Genomic DNA, 22,399 nt, shown 5'->3' with positions numbered 1-22,399 from the left:
CAGACCGGCCAGCATGTCAGGGGGGACGGACACAGGTGGCTGAACGGTCCCTCTCTCTGTCCGTATGTCTCTCTCTCTCTCTCTTTGTTCTCCCCTCTCTCTCTCTCTCTCTTTGTTCTCCCCTCTCTCTCTCTCTCTCTCTTTGTTCTCCTTCTCTCTCTCTGTCTCTCTCCCTCTCTCTCTTTGTTCTCCCCCTCTCTCTCTCTCTCTCTCTCTCTCTCTCTCTTTGTTCTCTCTCTCTCTCTCTCTCTGTCTCTCTCTCTCTCTTTGTTCTCCCCCCTCTCTCCCTCTCTCTCTCTGTTCTATCTTTGTTCTCCCTCTCTCTCTCCCTCCCTCTCTCTCTCCCTCCCTCTCTGTCTCTCTCTCTCCCTCCCTCTCTCTCTTCCCTCTCCCTCCCTCTCTGTCCCTCTCTCTCTCCCTCCCTCCCTCCCTCCCTCTCTCTCTCTCTGCTCTTCCTCTTTCTGTTGAGAGGGAAAGAGATACCGGAAAGAAACAGAGCAGTCAGTTACACCCAACTCTTCTGGAGTGGAAGCACAGCTTGTGGTTTGGCTGCTATAGTGGTGGAATTGAAGAGAAAAGTTTTTTAAGTCGACCAGGACAGCAGCTACTGCTAGTAAATTCATAATTGCACAAGTCACTTCACTTCTTAGCTGCCAAGGTGGATTTTTGACGATTCTGGTTGAACCAACACAGGTTGGTTACCTGCTAAAGTAACTGGCAGAATTGACAGACTTACAAGGCACAGCCATAATTACTATATCTATATCTATATCTGTACATATCCATTACCTACTCTTACTAGTTACACTGACTTACTACCATAGTGTCTCTATACCTGTATCACTGTACAACTCAGCATGATAGCATGTACAATAATGCTGTATATATACGGTAGGCTACCGTATATATATATATTAGGGATGTCCGATATTATCGGCCTACCGATATTATCGGCATTAAAATGTGATATCGGAAATATCGGTATCGGTTTTTCTATAACCTTTATTTACCCAGGCAAGCAAGTAAGAACAAATTCTGATTTTATTTATTGTCAAAAGTATGCATAATGTTGTGTTAATTCCACAACAAGAGATATGTAATGTTAATTACCTGAAATGATTCTGTTTTTGGGGGGGGGGGGGGGGGGGGGGGGGGGAACCCTGCATATATCGGTATCGGTTGATATCGGTTGATATCGGTATCGGAAATTAAGAGTTGGACAATATCGGTGTATCGGTATCGGTAAAAAAGCCAATATCGAGCATCCCTAATATAAATATATATATATTTTTACTGTATATATCTGTCTGTGCATACCTGCATATATTCCTTTTTACATATAATAAAATTGTGTCTTTATACCTGTATATATTCCTTTTTACATATAATAAAATAGTCTTTATACCTGTGTATCACTGTACATATTAATACTACAACTCTGTAAATACATCTGATTAGCAGCACTATTACTCAGTGGTACCAATTAATTTATATATTTTATACCCAGTTTAATCACCTGTACATTGTATATTACTGTTTACTTTACTGTTACATTTGCACTCTGGTTGGATGCCAAACTTATTTTTGTTGTACTGTACTTGTGCTGCATGATGACAATACATTTGAATCTGATCTAATTGACTAGTGTCTGGCTGGCGGCAGGTGTTAACGACGTCAAGCCCTGTCGTGTGTGAACTTGTTTTGACAAGACAACCTGCTAGACCAGCATGTTCATGCATGTTGACAACAGGGGGTTTAGTCTTCCACCTGTTGGTTAACCTCTAGGACATTGGCCTGCCAAATATTTAGCTACTCGTCGGCCAATACCTTGAAACATGTGTCCGTCGTATGTGTGTGTTATATCTTTGTTACCAAGGCTTGCTGTGTAAACTGATACGGGTTGGACTACTAGACGTCGGTGGGAGGGGGGGCGTCTACATCACAGGGCAGAGCGTAGTGGCCTTCCTGGATCGCTACACCAGTCATGAGGATATTGACCTTTCTCAAACGCCACTTCACTCAGACGAGCCCTGCAGCCGCACTAAGAATAGACCGGCAGGCCTTATTATTATTTCTACGGTCCGAGAGGCTACTGGACTGGAGGCTAACTCACACCGACCGGATGAGATTCAAATGAGATCGTCACTTTCGATTAGCCTAGCTTTGGTCATTTTCATATCCTCCTGAAAGATAGGGGTACGGGTGCCATTTAAGCCCAGAAAAATCTGTATTCAGAAATTTTTATATAATAATACCCCAAGTAATTAAACACAAATATAGAATATACCAAATTTTATATGAAATATTATACCATATTTTATACCAAATTCTATCAAAAAAATTATACCAAATGTTATACCAAAATGTATAGTTTTAAGTGTAATAAAAAAATATATATAATGTAAAATGTGTCAAAAGGTCTGGCATAGTGTTATGTAACCCTCCCTGTGTGTTCCCCTAAGCCCACTTTATGATTGAATGATTAATCCTCTTTTTCATTATGTTTCAAGACGGTGTCCTTATTCTACTCCAATCTGTGATTTGTCAGCATTCAATATCTCTTGTCATCTTGTCTGAACATCCTATGGCTTGTATCAAGCAGTTGGAGGTCTGCCGCCATTGTGTGCAGTTAGCATGTGTCGGTTAGCATGTGTCGGTTAGCATGTGTCGGTTAGCTCGTGTCGGTTAGAATGTGTCCGTTAGCTCGTGTCGGTTAGAATGTGTCCGTTAGCATGTGTCGGTTAACATGTGTCCGTTAGCATGTGTCGGTTAGCATGTGTCGGTTAGCTCGTGTCGGTTAGAATGTGTCCGTTAGCATGTGTCCGTTAGCATGTGTCGCTTAACATGTGTCGGTTAGAATGTGTCAGTTAGCATGTGTCGGTTAGCTTGTGTCGGTTAGCATGTGTCAGTTAGCATGTGTCAGTTAGCATGGGTCAGTTAGCATGTGTCGGTTAGAATGTGTCGGTTAGCATGTGTCAGTTAGCATGTGTCAGTTAGCATGGGTCAGTTAGCATGTGTCAAGCACAGGTTACAACAGGTTTATGCTAGTCTTTTTTGAAAGTCAATGGAGACTCAGTCTCAGTGGGAAAACGCAATCAGTGAAACTGAGAAAAATGGCTTTAAAGTTCTTTGACTGTCCAGTGGTTTTGTAGTTAGTTACTGCAATTCTTTATACCCCCTTTCTCAGAGCAAGATTTGAACTCTTGAAAAATGGATATTGAGAAGTAAAATTTCACTTATTATAACGTAATTTTGAAAAAGCTAAAATTGTTACTGCGGTTAGCTTCTGCAGGGCAGTGTTAACAAACAAGATATTTACAAACTCGGTCTAAGCTTAAAAAAAGTCACCATATAATACCATATTATACAATCTAAAATTAGGAATATTCGAATATGCAAATTAGCAACAAGCAGCACCGACTGATATTTACCAGGAATTCTAAGTTACCTACTCAGTCAGCTCTCTATGCTGTTTGCTGAAAGGTGTCAAGTGAAGTTACTCAGACTCAGATCAAAAAAATTTCATGACAGTGTGAAGAACACAAATCACATGGAATCTGATATTGGGCCACATTGAAAAATTATGTGAACAACAGCCAAACAAAAAAGAAATCAGATCTGAGCAATCAATCAGAATTGAGCGCTAAAGGCCTGCAGTGTGAACGGAGCCTCTGTGACATCACACTTGCAACTCAGATCAGGGAAGTATGGAGAAGCTCTCCCTCTCCAGGGGGCGTCAATACTTTTACCAACGGATTTCCAGTTCTGCGTGCGCGTTCTGCGATCTGATTGGCCACTGACGTTTCTGGTCGTGTGACATGTGCCAATCGTGTGACGCCTGTTTCTTTCACCGGTTAAGCTTAGGCACTCTTTCGAAGTTGGTTAAGGTTAGAGTTTGTCTTCGAGCAGGGCGATAGAACACCTGCCCTGATTCCAAACTCTAACCTTAACCAACTTCGAAAGAGTCGCCTAAGCTTAACCAGTGATAAACTAGGCGTTAGGTAGTTTGCATGCCGTTCGAGGCGGAAATGGGCAAAGACACAGGCGTCACGCGATTGGGCGCACATGTCACATGACCAGAAACGTCAGTGGCCAATCAGATCGCACCAGAAACGTCAGTGGCCAATCAGATCACAGAACGCGAACGCGGAACTGGAAATCCGTTGGTAAAAAAATAGACGCCTCCAGGGGTACAATGTGAAAAAAAGGTACTCTGATGACAGGTTGTGCACTAATAACATGATAAGCCTAACATATGTCTTTCAAGAGGAGTTAACCATAAAGTGATCGTTTAACCCTTTTCCCGCCAATAACGTCGTACGACGGGTTTCAAGTTCATGCGAATTCTGCCAATAACGGCGTACGACGTGATTCTGATCATAATTTCATATTTTCGCCATGGTATTCATATTCCACTCACGGAGCCTTGTCAGATGCTGATGGACTCAGCACAACTCTGCAACGCTTCAATACTGCCACCTGGTAGCTGATCGGCGAGTTGCCAAACCGGATATGCCCATTGCAGCTCGGTCCGTCCCCTAATTCCGTCCGGCCACTCGTTTTAGCGTCCCAGGACTCAATACACACACCGTGGATATGGATCTTTGCCATAACTCAATAATCTACATGATTTGGGCATGTATTAGTAATATACAAACCGGAAATGGATCGCCTAGATCCCCACCACATAACTGGGATCTGTTTGCTCCACTCTCATCGCCCAACGGTACGAGGAGACTGAAGTGAGTTTCAGCGTTTTTGTTTATCATTTTCGATACAAACTGGCACTGCTCTGATCAATATATCACCCATACTACATGAAGCATCTAACGACTATCACGGAATTATAAACGACCCCCCCCCCCTCCGTTCACCCGCGCATGATCAGTCATAACCCTTAGGACCATGTACAGTTGAAATGTTTAATATAGCGTCGATCGGTATCAAACTGCATTTGATGATCTAATATATGCATTTGTGCCTATATCTCACGTTCTGGGAAATACTGCAGAAAATGATAAAAGCATATTTATACTCTAGACCAGTGGTCACCAACCCGTCGATCTTGATCGACTGGTCGATCTTTGAGACTGTCCCTGTAGATCTTTCCATGAAAATTAATAATAAAAAAAGAAAAAGAAAATTTTGATCTTACCCTGAGAGTCCACATTACAGTTCTACTTTTGTTTTGATGTGAAAAGTGATGCTGCACTTAGCACTGACTGAGAAAGTACACATACAGTTCTACTTTTGTTTTGATGTGAAAAGTGATGCTGCACTTAGCACTGACTGAGAAAGTACACATACAGTTCTACTTTTGTTTTGATGTGAAAATGATGCTGCACTTAGCACTGACTGCACTTAGTCACTGACTGAGAAAGTAAACATTACAGTTCTACTTTTGTTTTGATGTGAAAAGTGATGCTGCACTTAGCACTGACTGAGAAAGTACACATTACAGTTCTACTTTATAAAATGCTAATTGTAAATATCGCTGCTGTCGGGACAAAACCTCATAACTCCAAAAACCCAACTTTTCAGCAGATGAATTGAAAATGGGGGACCCTGATGTAAACAAGACGAAAGTCTTTCTCTGGTCTGCATCCCCTTAACAATTGTATGTATTGAGCTGTACTGTACTGTACCCATTCTGCAATCTGTTAATAAAGTTTTCATTCATTCATGAAAAAAACGAACACAGATGTAAGGGTGAATAGTTAGGAGGTTTAGACAGATGATCGGTTTAATGCTTTCCCATTGTTTAAACTTTGTAAAACCCACACACACATAGGAGGATGATCTAAGGAGTTGATTTATATATAAAAAAAAAAAAAATTTAGTTATGAGGTTTTGTCCCGCCAGCAGCAATATGTTTGTCAATGTTAATAATATGAGAAAGTCCACATTACAGTTCTACTTTTGTTTTGATGTGAAAAGTGATGCTGCATAAGATGACTGCACTTAGCACTGACTGAGAAAGTACATAATAGTTCTACTTTGACGTTTTAATGTTGGACCAAAGCATTGCATGTAATTAGAATACAGGCAAATAAAAGTAATTTAGTTTAAAGTACAATCTTGGCTGTCTTTTTCTCTCAACACTTCAATAGGTAGATCTTGCCTTCACCAAAAAAAAAGAAGTGATCTTGGGCTTAAAAAGGTTGGTGACCACTGCTCTAGACGGTATTTTCGTATGAATGTGTGAATGAAAAAGTAAAACGTTCCTACATCCTGAACGATAGGTAATCGATGTTGAATGGGCCATAGTAATGTCAATTTAGCAATACAATTAAAAAAGTTATAGCCCTGCAAAGAAGGTGAACATCTCCATAAACTTACAGTACTGGCAGAGAATGGTATAAGATGATCAAAGTGGTGGCAGGGAATGGGTTAAGGGTGATTAGCTTACCAGAACTGCTGATATAATCATCTCTTAATTCATCGTTGGCATAATCTGTTTTGAAGAAATTCCTGAATTGGATGATACATCAAAGAACAAGGTATACTAGCTACCGGGGTTTAAATAGTTAAAGATAGTAGAATAGTAGAATCTGTAATGGTGTCAAACAGCAATGGGCTTGGTGTGAGGCCCACTGAAATCCAACCCAAACATCAGACAAAAACAAAAACAATATAAACAAAGTGGTGTACCATGTTGTCATCTTTTACCTAGAGGTCGCTGTTTGACTGAATGCAAAAATCCAGTGATATTAACTCACAGTTTGACAGGCAACGCTTATATACGTTGTTAGTTAATAGTTACAGCTATGTAGTTACATGAAATATCTTGGTAAAATTGTGTGACTTTGTTTGTATTAGATTAGATTAGATTAAATGTATTGTCATCAGTACAGTACAACGAAAATAAGTTTGACATCCAACCAGAGTGCAAATGTAACAGTAACGTGTAGTAGTAATATACAATGTACAGGTGATTAAACTGGGTATAAAATATATAAATGAGTACTACTGAGTAATAGTGCTAATCAGATGTATTGTACAGAGTTGTAGTATTAATATGTACAGTGATACAGGCATAAAGACACTATGGTAGTAAGTCATACTGGCCAGCAGTGTAACTAGTAGTAGGTAAGGGATGTACAGATAATATAGATCAGTATCACTATCTACAGATATGTAAAAAGGATTATATGCAGGTATGTACAGACAGATGTGGATATATATATATATATACGGTAAGAGAAATATGTATACTATATCTGGTATACAGCATTATTGTACATGCTATCATGATGGGTTATATATGCAGGTGTATAAGTAGGTAGGCCTATATAGCAAGATTATATGCAGGTATATTCAGACAGATATGGATAAATGTTATATGTGGTCAATATAAATATGTAAATACAGCACTATTAAACGTGCTATCATACAGAGTTATAACATAATGCTATGATATGCATGTAATGCATGTAATCTGATGATATAACCTCTCAAGACTCTCAAGTTCCAATGTTATTTTCCTGGAATTGTGAAGAAATAAGGAAGCCACAGACGCTGTTTGAGACTGATAGTGTCGAAGATAAATAAAGATAACTACTGTAGCAACAGCTAATAGCTGATCTGGGAACAGGGCTGTTCCTACTTCCCCGGTAACGATAATCCACCAAACGTGGAGATGCGAACACCGGACGGTTACTGACCTCTTTCACCCTCTGCTCAGGATGCCACCGGCCGAGAGGACGATAGTTTTACACATGGACCGGGCATCTATTGGCCCCGGTTACTCGTTAACGTCGGGAACAGACTGGAATAGAGGAAGAGGGACGGACGCTTTAGTACCCGCTACGTCACGCTCACGTCACGAGAGGCTGAGCCGAGCCGAGCAAGGAAACTATAAAGGAAGGAAGGGTCGTGGGTTTGATTGATTGAATTGATTGATTGATTGATTGATTGATTGATTGATTGATTGATTGATTGATTGATTGATTGATTGATTGATTGATTGATTGATTGATTGATTGATTGAAAACTTTATTAACAGATTGCAGAATGGGTACAATACAGTACAGCTCAATACACACAATTGTTAAGGGGATGCAGACCAGAGAAAAACTTTCGTCTTGTTTACATCAGGGTCCCCCATTTTCAATTCATCATCATAACATATATGACATACATGACATACCGATAGACAGTACTGCTACATCTATACATTTATGACATACCAGATTTACAAATACAGTACTGTTTGTGATACAAAAAGAAAGAGTACCAGATTTTGGTGCCAGTTTACATTATTCAAATACAGTGTACAACCAAAAGAAGTTTGGCATCCAACCAGAGTGCAAATGTAAGAGTAAAGTGCAAAGTATAGTCATACGAATTCCAATCTGTCTTCAGAACATCCCACTCCCCTGACACATGATTTCTCTATTTGAACGACCACATCAAACAAGAGGTGGAGGTGGACGCGGGCAAATACTGCGGCATGGTCATGCTGGTCCTACAAAAGGCCTTCGACACTGTCAATCACTCCATTCTGATTGACAAGCTAAAAGCAATGGTTTTGATAGTTGTGAGCTGGATGCAATCCTACCTGCAGGGGAGAGAACAGATGGTAGAGGTAAACGGAACCCTATCCCCCCCCTCCCAGTGAGCTGTGGTGTTCCACAAGGAAGCATACTAGGACCGTTATTGTTCCTAATTTATGCAAATTACATGTCATCAGCTTGTGACTGCAACTTGTTCCTCTTCGGCGGAAACAGGAAGCATCGGGGGCAGCGTGAGCCTCCCACTTGTTACTCCTCGCCACTGAGAGTTCGAGCTGCTGCAGTGAAAAGATGCGACAGGCTGCCTCCTCGTGTACCGGAGGGGACGCGTGATGCAAGGCTTCTATCCTCACTACATCCGACCAGTGGGAGGCATAGTCTAGCAACGTTCAAGACAGGGGAGGGAAGAATTGGAAATACAAAATTGGGATGAGAGAAAAATAGAAAAATAAGGAGAAAAAGTGATAAAGAAAAAAAAAACTCAGCTCTGAACTCAGCAGAATCTGCACCTGGCTCGCTGATAACAAACTATCATTACACCTGGGTAAAACAGAGTCCATTCTCTTTGGATCAAATAACAAACTCAGCAAGGCCAATGGCTTCTCTATTACATTGGGTGACAATATTGTCACAAGGAAAGATGAAATTACCTACCTGGGTTCCATCCTAGAGGAAAATCTTTCCTGTGACAAAATGGCAACCAATGTAATAAAAAAAGTCAACCAACGAACAAGATTCTTTTTTTTATCTACTTTTTCTCCCCATTTTCTATTTTTTCTCCCATCCCAATTTCGTATTATCCAATTCTACCCTCCCCTGTCTCGAACGTTGTTAGACCATGCCTCCCACTGGTCGGCGGCAATGTGGACGAAGCCTTGCATCACTTGTCCCCTCCGGTACACGAGGAGGCAGTCGTCGCATCTTTTCACCTGCACAGCGCGATCTCTCAGTGGCGAGGAGTAACGCATGGGAGGCTCACGCTGCCCCTGATACTTCCTGATTCTGCTGTACAGGCGCACCAACCGACCTGTAGGAGTCGCTATCCACAACGTCCGATCCCCACCCACCGGCTTTCCCACCCCCTAATACTGCCAATTGTATTAGTATGAACGACCAGCCAAGCTGGAAGCAACGCCGAGAGCTGGGCTCGAACCCAGCATCTCCTGCGTTAGTGGCGAGCGCCTTGCCCACTGCGCCACTTAGCCACCCTACGAACAAGATTCTTGTATCGGATCTCCTCTCTGGTAAACAAGAATACCCTGAAGACTCTGGCAGGAGCACTCATTCAAGGGTACTAAGACTATGCTTGCACCTCATGGTACCAAAGCACCTCAAAGGGACTAAAAACAAGACTACAATAGCCACTATGATGGATAACAACTCCACATATAAGAGGGGGAAATCGAAAATAGCATTATGTTTTAAGGATTATTATCAAAACCTCTACACTCCAGAAGTAATAGGTGTGGACCCACAGAAAATTAAACAATACCTAGATATTTTAAACCTTCCCACAGTGTCCGTTAAACAAAATAATGAATTAGTACAAGTACAACCAATAGTAGAGACAGAAATCCTAAAGGTCATCCAGAAGGGTAAACCGGGAAAAAGCCCTGGAAGTGATGGATTTACTTACGAATTCTACAGGGAGTTTAGATACCTAGTTACTCCCATTTTATGTAGAGTTTTTAATGAGATCCTACAAACAGGAAACTGGCCGGACACATGGAATTCTGCAATCATTACTGTTATACCTAAAGAAGGAAAAGACCAGACAGACTGTGCATCGTATAGACCAATATCGCTCTTAAATGTAGATAAAAGATTATTCACATCAATTATAGCAACCAGACTCTCACATATACTACCTAATATAATTAACTTGGACCAAACAGGAAAAAGTTAAAGATTGTCTCTTAAGCGACAATGTGCGGCATACTCTTAATATCATTGATTATGCAGTACAAACAAAGCAACAAATGCTGACATTGACATTAGATGCTGAAAAAGCCTTTGATCGGGTGTCATGGCCCTTCATATTTGGAGTATGTGAGAATTTTGGATTCCACCAAACTTTTATTAAATTGATTAAGGGAATATATAAAGAACCTAACGCAAGAGTAAGAGTGAATGGGACACTCTCTAGGAACTTTATTTTAAAAAGGGGGACAAGACAAGGGGACCCATTATCGCCCCAAATATTTGCTTTATGCATAGAACCCTTAGCCGAAAGCATAAGGAAAAATATGAGGATAAAAGGTCTCACAATAAAGGAAGATGAACATAAACTAGCACTGTACGCGGACGACATCATAGTGTATCTTACAGATATATATATTTCACTACCGGAGTTACTCGATGAAATTACAAACTATTTGACATCCTGGCTGGAGTGATGCAAGGGGACACCCTTGCCCCCTTCCTTTTCGTCATAGTCCTCGACTATGCGCTCAGGAAAGCCATCAATGGACGGGAGCAGGAACTTGGTCTCACAATAACCCCAAGGAGATCGAGACGACACCCCGCCATAGTCCTAACAGACCTTGACTACGCGGACGACATCAGCCTGCTCTCTGACCAGGTGGAGCAGGCACAGGAACTCCTGTGCAGAGTGGAGACGGAGTGCGCCAAGGTTGGCCTTAGGCTAAATGCCAAGAAAACCGAGGTCATAATGTATAACATCCTCCCGGATCATCCACCTCTAAGGACAACAGGAGGCTCTGCTCTAAAGGAAGTCAGTGATTTCAAGTACCTGGGCTCGTGGGTCAACTCGTCCGAGCAAGACCTTAAAGTGAGGAAGGCACTTGCGTGGAGGGCTCTGAACGGCATGACCAGTGTGTGGAAATCCAACCTCCCCCGTCAAATCAAGCTCAACTTCTTTCATGCAACAGTTGAGTCTGTCCTTTTGTATGGCAGTGAATGCTGGACCTTGAAGCCCACCCTGCAGAAGTCCTTGGATGGGTGCTACACCAGAATGATGCGTGTGGTGCTCAACATCAACAGGGATGAGCATGTCACTAATGCAAACTTGTATGGGGGGGTGCTAAAGGTGAGCGATAAAGTGGCAGTCAGGAGAATGAGGCTGGCAGGTCACTGCCAGAGACACCATGAGATGCCAACCAGCAAACTTGTGCTGTGGGAACCAACACACGGGCATCGATCACGAGGACGTCCCACGTTAACCTACGTGGACGTACTCAGGAGAGATGTGGGAACAGAAAGCACCGGCGAGCTAGCCAGATGCATGGAGGATCGGGATGACTGGAAGCACCGATGGAGGGCCCGTCCGAGGACAACCTAGAAATTACAAACTATGGAGTTCTGTCTGGATATAAGCTTAATTTAAATAAAACTGAAGCTATGGAAGTAGGTGACCACTTGGAGAAAGACTTCAAAAAACAGTTTAACTTTAAATGGGACCGGAACAAGGTGAGATATCTGGGAATAACTATACCTAATAACCTAGACCATCTACATCAGTGTAATTATGGAAGTTTGGAGAACTCGGTAAAGGAAGATCTGAATAGATGGAAAATTGTACCTCTCACTTTATTTGAAAAAATTAATATTATTAAAATAAACATCTTGCCACGTTTTCTATTTTTATTCCAAAACATGCCATTATACATAACATCTAAATGTTTCAATGTTTGGGAGGGGCTGCTGAGAAAATGTATATGGGATGAAAAGAAGCCTATAGAGTCAAACTCAAAATCCTGCAACAAAAAAAAGAAGGAGGGGGACTAGCATTACCAAATTTAATTAATTATTATTACGCAGCACAGGTAAAACCGATTCTAATATGGATGAAAAACGAGACAAGACCCAAATGGAAGTCAATTGAGTTGAATCTAGTGGAATCACTCAGCACATTGATCTTCTCCAGATATAAAAAAGCACAGATCAAAATACACAATTACTCTATATATAACACATTTAAAATCTGGAGGGAAATATGTACAATAAATAAAATTAAGGAACAAGAAATGATCTGCTTAAGACAAATAGCATGGGACCCAGATTTTTCTCCAAACAGTATTGATGGGTTTTTTAAGACATGGGAAGCTAAAGGCCTCATACGTTTCTATCAAATGTACAATGAAGGAGTGGATTCTTTTGAAAATGTAGCTAATAAATATGCCTGTCCTAGTAATCACTTTCACCGATACCTGCAAGTAAGAAGCTACTTAAGAGAAAAAGTCCAAATTAAAATTCTTGAAGATCTCCACCCCCTACTGAAATACATGATAAAGACTCAACAAAGCCACAACCTCAAAAACACAACTGGACAAATCTACAAAATGCTTCAAGAAAACAAAATTGAAGATTTAAAAAATAAATGGGAGAAGGAACTGAAAACAAACATACCAGATAAGGAGTGGAATCAAAGCTTTAAAGATATCTTCCATTACATAAAATCACCCTTTTGGCAGGAGTATGCTTGGAAAATAAATATGAGGTACTTTAGAACACCATCGAGTATGTCCAAATACGCACAAAATGATCCCGGCTGCTGGAGGGAGTGTGGGGAGAAGAATGCTGACCATACACATATTTTCTTTACATGTAAAAAAATACAAATCTACTGGTCAGATATTTTAGACATAATGGAACAGATGTTTGAGGAAGTGGGTATAGAAAAACATGATATACTCTTAGGAACACGCCCCAAAAACCTACAAAAAGAAGAACTATACCTTTTATTTTATTTTGAGAGCTGCAGCACTTAAACAAATTACAAGAGCTTGGAAAAAACTTGAACCCCCGAAAGTAAACAAATGGTTAGAAACTGTAGAGGACATATATAGTATGGAAAAGGTAACCTACAAAATCAATAAGAATGAAAATATGCTGGGAAAAAGATGGGGTCTCTTTAAACTATGGAGGGGTACTAGATGACAGACAGATCAGTCTTTGAGGAAGATTTTAAGTAACATAAAACAGTGATGATCTACTGCTCAATTGTTGGGGAACACCCCTTAGGCCTACAGCTACACCTACAATGAAAATTCAAGCCTTTTTACTTATTATTATTATTATTATTATTATTATTATTATTATTATTATTATTATTATTATTATTATTATTATTATTATTATTATTATTATTATTATTATTATTATTATTATTATTATTATTATTATTATTATTATAATTATAATTATAATTATAATAATAATAATAATAATAATAATAATAATAATAATAATAATAATAATAATAATAATAATAATTATTATTATTATTATTATTATTATTATTATTATTATTATTATTATTATTATTATTATTATTATTATTATTATTATTATTATTATTATTATTATTATTATTATTATTATTATTATTATTTTTTTTTTTTTTTTTTTTTTTTTTATTATTATTATTATTATTATTATTATTATATTTTTTTTTTTTGCTTGGTTTCTTTTTTCTATACATTTTTTATTTGTTTGCTATTATTATTGTTGTTGTTGTTTTTCTTGTGTGTGTATGTGGGGATGAGTAGGGATGGATGTTGGATGTGTACCGGTCCGAGATCTATACTGGTGCTCACTCCTTTGTTTGTGTTTTTGTCTCTTGTTTTTTGTATGGGTGATGGGTAAAAAAAAATTAAAAAAGGGTGTCAAGATTTGGAATATGCGTATGTACATTTGTGTGTGTATGTACGTATGTAAGTATGGATATGTGCAGTTATGTATGTGTATGTGGGTACACATACTATACCTAAATGTAAAATGATTTTCTTTGACACAATAAAGTATAAAAAAAGAACAGATAATGAAATCTAAAAAAAAAATCAAAAAAGAAAACAAGACTACAAACATCAGAAAACAAACAAAAAAAGGCTACTGCTTGACCTTACTCCTAAAACCCACCTCACCCCTGCCCACTTTGACAACCTAGGATGGCTTAGAGTAGACGACAGAGTACAGCAACTTGCAATGGGCCTGGTCTACAAGATACACTACACCACTAAGATACATGTCGAAATACTTCCCAAAGGTCAGTGAATACCACAACCACAACACTAGAGGGAGTTCCACAAATCATGTTCAACCCAGATTCGGCTCAAACAAGGGACTAAACAAGTTTCGCAATTATGCCACAACAATGTGGAACGCCCTACCCACAGCTGTAAATGAATGTGAATCACTACCCACTTTCAAAACCACTCTCAAAGAGCACCTACGGGAGGCTGCAATTTGAAACTGACCACGGTAAATGTCCAAATGCACTTGTCCTAATATACTAACCTACACTGTAGCACTCAACACTTTGATGAACATTGTTACTCAGCTGATGAGTTGTGCCCTTCCTGATGACTTGTCGTACAGAATTTGTAAGTCGCTTTGGATTAAAGCATCAGCTAAATGACTAAATGTATACTGGGTATAATATAAATATATAGGGTGGCTCAGGAGGTAGAGCATTCGTCTGGTAGTTGGAAGGTTCCGGGTTCGATTCCCAATCCTCCCGAAGTGTCCTTGAGCAAGGACACTTGCTCCCAATGTTCAGGTTGGCACCTTCCATGGTTGCCTCCGCCCTCCACCATCAGTGTGTAAGTGAATGGGTGAATGTGAGGAACAAAATTGTAAAGCGAATTGGATAAAAACGCTATATAAATGCACCATTTACCATATACATTTGTACTACTGAGTAATAGTGCTAATTATATAATATAATATAATATAAAAAGTATATTAAATAGTGCAATGTACAGAGTTGTAGTATTAATATGTACAGTGATACAGGTATAAAGACACTATGGTAGTAAGTAAGTCATACTGGCCAGCAGCGTAACTAGTGAAAGTTACTATTACTGAGTATAGTACTCATTTGTATATTTTATACCCAGTTTAATCACCTGTATATATTTTATATTACTGTTGCACTTTACTGTTACATTTGCACTCTGGTTAGATGCCAAACTTATTTTCGTTGTACTGTACTTGTGCTATATGATGACAATACATATTCATCTAATCTAGTACAAACGAGTGGAGCAAGATGTTGTTGCTGTGAAGGACTCTAGCGCCATGTAGTGGACATCAGAAACCCACCATCAGAAAACAAAACGATGGCGAACCACTTGATGGCGCACGTTATTTATCTCAGTCAAGGATGAATGAATGAATGAATGAATGAATGAATGAATGAATGAATGAATGAATGAATGAATGAATGAATGAAGAATGAATGAATGAATGAATGAATGAATGAATGAATGAAAACTTTATTTAACAGATTGCAGAATGGGTACAATACAGTACGGCTCAATACACACAATTGTTAAGGGGATGCAGACCTGAGAAAGACGTTTGTCTTGTTTTCATCAGGGTCCCCCATTTTCAATTCATAGTGACATTTATGACATACACAACATGACATCATGACATTTATGGCATAGGGACATACATGACATACAGCAGGTATATAGTACTGTTACATTTGTGACATATACGATATGCAAATATACAGTACGTTACCCATAGATCCTGACAGTATATGATGGGGAGGAGACTGTACATTAGGAGGGGGTGGGTGGGTGGGAGAGAAATATACATACGGTGGGGAGAGAATATATACATACGGTGGGGAGGAGACTGTACATTAGGAGGGGGTGGGTGGGAGATATACATACGGTGGGGAGAGAATATATACATACGGTGGGGAGGAGACTGTCTATTAGGAGGGGGTGGGGGTGGGGGGGTTTTGACATTTACGGTGGCCAGTTTCGAATTGCAGCCTCCCGTGCTCTTTAAGAGCGGTTTTGAATGTGGGTAGGGATTCACATTCCTTTACAGCTTTCGGTAGGGCGTTCCACATTGATGTGGCATAATTGCGAAACGTGTTTAGTCCCTTGTTTGAGCCGAATCTGGGTTTAACATGATTTGTTGAGCTCCCTCTGGTGTTGTGGTCGTGGTATTCACTGACCTTTGGGAAGTATTTTGACATGTACATGGGTACCTTAGTCATATATAGTGTATCTTGTAGACCAGGCCCATTGCAAGTTGCTGTACTCTGTCGTCTACTCTAAGCCATCCTAGGTAGTCAAAGTGGGCAAGGGTGAGGTGGGTTCTAGGACTCGGAGTAAGGTCAAGTAGTAGTCTGACAAATTTTTTTTTTTAATCCACTTTTTCTCCAAATTTTTCTATTTTTCTCCCATCCCCCCAATTTCGCCTCACCAATTCTCCCTTCAATTCTCCCCTCTCCTGTCTCGAACGTTGCTAAACTATGCCTCCCACTGGTCGGCTGCAGTGAGGACCAAGCCTTGCATCACGTGTCCCCTCCGGTACGCGTGTATACTTTCTGCAACAGAGTTCGGTTTCCGGGTTCCTCTGATTGGCCGCGACCCCCACGTGACCCGCCCCCCTTATCGCTGCCGCTGCCGCTCGCCGCTGTGTTGCAGCGCAGAGCGCTCGCTTCCTGAGTCGCGAAACGCGCCACTCTGCTGTCAAGAAACGCGCTGTTGGTAACTCATCTTAATGTGCTGCTTATGCAGTTATCAGCTGTTCAAGAAACGCAGTCATCTATTATGCTGCTTATGCACCACATCAAAACATGTAAAATATTTAAACAACCATTAAGCAGTGTTGGGTGCGTTACTCAGGAAGTATAGGAGTTGTGGAAAGCAGGATGAGAGAGCGTAGATTTCAGTGTGTATCATTTAATCATTTATCATTTAACATTTGAAAGGCATACATTGTTGTCATACAGAAGTACAGAATACTTTTATACAAAATGCTTCTTACTGTTACGCTCCAGAGACTGTGCTAGACAAGATAAGTATGAAATAAAATAGTATAGCATGTAAAATAGAAGTAAAAATAGAGGTCACAGTGTTCAGTATAGACATCAGGGGCGGATTTAGGATTGTAGGAGATCCGGGGCTTAGCCCAGATAGGTGCCCGCGTTAGCAATGCATAAAGTGCAGACATAAAGCATAAAATAGATAGCAGTAAAATAGACAAAGTCAAGGTAAGACATAGAACATTAAATCACATCGTTTTTCATATTAGGATCTAAGATCTAGGGTTAACTCGCCGAACGTTGAGCGCCAGGACCCCCGAAAACCAGAGTATAGTCGGGTTTTCATCGTTGTTTCTTTTATTCGATATTTCCATTCATAAAGACATGCCGGCAGCCTGTGTTATCACTGGGGATGGGTCTGAGATCTCAAAAGCTATGTTTCTAAGGTGGAAGAATTATGTTTTTGTCAACTTGTTGATTGTAATTTAAAGCTTAGGTCTGAGTCTACCATAACACCAAGACTTAACTCACTCAAATACAGTTAGCAGCTGGATAGACTACAGATGGAAATTAGCTTCTGCTAAATCTGGTGCAAACATATTTTCATGTAACAATAATTAATTGTCCAAAAAAAAATTATAATTTTTTTTTTTTTTTTTTTTTTTGAAAATAGATTCGGGGCTTTTCAGAAAACATTCGGGGCTTGTGCCCAAGTAGCCACCCCCTAGCCCCGCCCCTGATAGACATATGTACAATGTTCGATGCAGAATAGAAGTAACTGAGTTACCATACAATATACAATATACTATGCAATGTACTAATATACAATACTATATAGTGCAAAGCAGAAATGGGATGAGGTACAATTTAGGTACAATTTACAGTAAGGTGTACGAGTTGTAGTGCAAATCCTTTACCAATAAATATAAAGTGTGTTTAGGTGATCTAAAGTGTGGAGAGTGGGTGCTGTAGTGTGTTGTTTGTTTCATTCTGATTTAAGGGGAGACACTGCAGGTGAATAGGGTAAAAAAATTAACTAATAGATATCACAATGAAACTTCCCCAGTTGATTACTTATATTAAGACAAGACTTTTTTGTATTACAAGTTTTCTGAAATTGTATGTTTAAATATGCAAATGAGGCATGATCTACTTAAATATGCACTAATTTGCATATAATTCCAGGACAGAAATCTGAACATTGGATAAAGCCATTTTCAAAATTATAGTTTCATTTTGTTGACATATTAGAGCCAAAGGTTATTACAGAGGGGATTTTGGATATCTCTTTTTATCACTCCATAAATCAGAAAATACTCCATTCAGTCCATTTTTATGGTAAAATTCCATATTTCGCCATGTTTTTAGGAATAAAATGTGATATAAATCAGGGTATGAATGCGATATCAACAAACCCTTCTGTAAATACCTTCAGAACATAGATATGAATAGAACTGGAAGGTTTGGTGTATGTGAGTGCTACTGAAGTGGAGATTTCTGGCTCAGAGTATGAGGAAAAACTCTTAAAACTCATTTTCGGGAAAACGCCTTCAAAGTTCTGTATTGTAAAATGCCATACTTTTTTTTTTAAACAGATATTTACAAACACAATACCTAATCAAACCATTAGTAATAGACAACCTAAACACATGCCTGATAACTGAATAATAATAATAATGATGTTATTGAACTGAACAGAACTACACACAGGCTACAAACAGTGTAGTACAGTGTAGTACCCCCTAATAGGCAAAAGATATTTGAATAGATATCACTATGAAACTTTCCCAATTTGTTATGTACATATAAACTAAGAAAAAATATATTGCAAGTTTTCTGAAATTTATGTTTATATATGCAAATGAGGCACTTCCCCATTAAATATGTGCACATTTATGGATGCAATAAGGCAAAATGATGTAAAATAAACAACTAAATGTGTGTTATTGACGTTTTATTGTCACTAGTTTCATAGAAGACATGTTTAGGAAGCAAAATATAACAAAATCTCAAAATCAACAAAAAAAGTATATTTGACTATTCACCTGCAGTGTCTCGCCTTAATTACTGGACTGTCATTATTGTTATTATTATTTCTGTTATTGTCCTGTGATTCATCGTTGAATATTACTGTTACTGTATTGTTTATCTTGTTTCATGTAAAAAAAGGGAAAATAAAAAACATTTGTTAAAAAAAAAACATACTCAACCTCTACTGTCTTTAACTATGAATGAACACAACACTAACTTACACAGACCGTGACGCCAACCTCTACTGTCTTTAACTATGAATGAACACAACACTAACTTACACTGACCGTGACGCCAACCTCTACTGTCTTTAACTATGAATGAACACAACACTAACTTACACTGACGCCAATCTCTACTGTCTTTAACTATGAATGAACACAACACTAACTTACACTGAAGCCAACCTCTACTGTCTTTAACTAGATGACTGCACAAGAGCACGAGATGTGAAAAGCGACAATATTATTAAACAGCAGCGAGCAAAGCGTAAGTCTCAGGAAGCGAGCGTCAAATTGAAAGCGAAAGTCAAGTCCATGGCCGCTCGCTCTGCCGCGCGCGGCAGCGGTGGATAGGGGGGCGGGTCACGTGGGGGTCGCGGCCAATCAGAGGAACCCGGAAACCGAACTCCGTTGCGGAAAGTATACACGCTGATCTCTCAGTGGCGAGGAGTAACGCGTGGGAGGCTCATGCTGCCCCCGATACTTCCTGATTCTGCTGTACAGGCGCACCAACCGACCTGTAGGAGTCGCTGTCCACAAGGTCCAATCCCCACCCACCGGCTTTCCCACCCCTAACACTGCCAATTGTGTTAGTATGAATGACCAGCCAAACTCGGTCTTGCTGAGTTTGTTATTTGATCCGAAGAGAATGGACTCTGTTTTACCCAGGTGTAATGATAGTTTGTTATCAGCGAGCCAGGTGCAGATTCTGCCGAGTTCTGAGCTGAGGGTTTTTTCAACCTGTAACTTGTTCTTGTCAGAGACCAGCAGGGCTGAGTCGTCCGCGAACAAGAACAAGTTGCAGTCACAAGCTGACGACATGTCATTTGCATAAATTAGGAACAGTAGCGGTCCTAGTATGCTTCCTTGTGGAACACCACAGCTCACTGTGAGGGGGGGGGGATAGAGTACCGTTTACCGCCACCATCTGTTCTCTCCCCTCAAGGTAGGAATCGGATTGCATCCAGCTCACTGATAAACTATCAAAAACCAATTGCTTTTAGCTTGTCAATCAGAATGGAGTGATTGACAGTGTCGAAGGCCTTTTGTAGGTCCATTTTGACCATGCCGCAGTATTTGCCCGCGTCCACCTCTTGTTTGATTTGGTCGTTCAAATAGAGAAGGCATGTGTCAGTGGAGTGGGATGTTCTGAAGCCAGATTGAAATTTGTAGATTAGATTTTTTCCCGCTAGGTACTTTTCGACCTGTTCGTAGACAATTTTTTCCATGACTTTCGAGATGGAGGTAAGAATAGAAACAGAGGGGTGCTCCAGTAGCACACCATGTACTGCACTGCGTCGCGGAATACCGTGCTGCGTCACGGACCTGGTTGACTCCGAGTTCGATTCCCGGACTCGCCGTCATTTGCCGAATGTCTTCCCCTGCTCTCTCTCCCGTTTCACCCTACATCTGTCGGTCATGCTTGACCAGAAAAGCGATAAACGCTAAAAAATTAATAAAAAAAAAAAAAAAATAGAAACAGGGCGGTAGTTGCCTGGATCTAATTTGCTGCCCTTTTTGTGCAGAGGGGTCACTCTCACAATTTTGAAGTCCTTGGGGATGTGTCCCTGTTTTATGGAGAGGTTTATTATGTGTGTGATGACTGGGGTGATGGCGGCTGCTGAGTCTCTCTCTCTCTCTCTCTCTCTTTCTCTCTCCCTCTCTCTCTCTATCTCTCTCTCTCTCTCTCTCTCTCTCTCTCTCTCTCTCTCTCTCTCTCTCTCTCTCTCGCTTTTCTCTAAATCAGAATCCCTAAAGAAATATAATGGTGAAAACTTCATAAAGGGGCATTTCGCCAAAAACTCTAAACACTTTTACACACATTGATTTAATTTGACAGTTATTGAGAGTACATTTGTATGGCCACCGGTGATGTCATCGGGGACATTGAATACTTGTGTTGTGTTAATTACAGCTCAATTAAATGATAAGGTAGCAGTCCCTATACTACAAGGTATTGCTATTATTTGAATGAATGAATGAATGAATGAATGAATGAATGAATGAATGAATGAATGGATGAATGAATGAATGAATGAATGAATGAATGAATGAATGAAAGAAAACTTTATTTAACAGATTGCAGAATGGGTACAATACAGTACGGCTCAATACACACAATTGTTAAGGAGATGCAGACCAGAGAAAGACGTTTGTCTTGTTTACATCAGGGTCCCCCATTTTCAATTCATAGTGATAGTGATAGTGATTTCATCTACATAATTTCATGGAGCTGTACTTAACAAAACACAAGGATTCAATGTCCCCGATGACATCACTGGTGGCCATATTCAAACTAATTTTCATACCATTTTTATTCATTGAGGGCACGCCCTCATTTCCAGTGACGTCTAGGTGCTTTAAGTGTGAGAGCCAGTCATTGGAACGTGTACCTATATATGGTCCAGATGCCCACTCCAGCAGAGATAAAAACATACATTTACTCTCAATACCTGTCAAACTAATAGCCTACAATGTAAATCACATGAAACAGAGCTATCTGATCACAACACATGACAGTATCTCTAACATGTTGCATGATATATTTTAAGGTTTAAAGTGCCTATAAACCACATTTGGAGTAGTCTACACGGTTTTCTTTTGTCAGTATTGTTACGTAACATAGAGTGACACTTCAAGTTCAAGTTCAAGTTTCAAGAAATACAGAATACTTTTCCATGAAATGCTTTTTTCTGTATGAGCTCCTGGGAGTGTGCTAGATAAAAAAAATGATAAAGTATAAAATAGAAAGTCAAAAGTATGTAAACAAAAAGTGTTCAGTCAATATACATATATACAATATACAATACAGAGTAAAAAAAGAGTAACGGTGAGTTCCAGTACAATACAGTACAATGCATAAATGGGATGAGGTGCAA

General features: G+C 39.7%; 1 protein-coding gene across 1 annotated transcript in view; it reads right to left on the bottom strand.

The window, feature by feature from the left end:
- slc26a5 (solute carrier family 26 member 5) overlaps nt 1-300 on the bottom strand; it is a 42,768-nt gene extending 42,468 nt beyond the window's left edge. The window contains exon 1 of the mRNA XM_084330814.1: nt 1-300. This exon is cut by the window's left edge and continues 190 nt beyond it. The gene's annotated coding sequence lies outside the window, so the exon portion shown is untranslated.
- Between the last annotated feature and the right edge of the window lie 22,099 nt (nt 301-22,399).

Source organism: Notolepis coatsorum, assembly GCF_963971535.1.
Source record: "Notolepis coatsorum genome assembly, chromosome: 15".
In the NCBI taxonomy this organism is placed as follows: domain Eukaryota; kingdom Metazoa; phylum Chordata; class Actinopteri; order Aulopiformes; family Paralepididae; genus Notolepis; species Notolepis coatsorum.
Note: the sequence above shows the minus strand (reverse complement) of the source record. Positions and strands in the feature narration are given on the sequence as shown.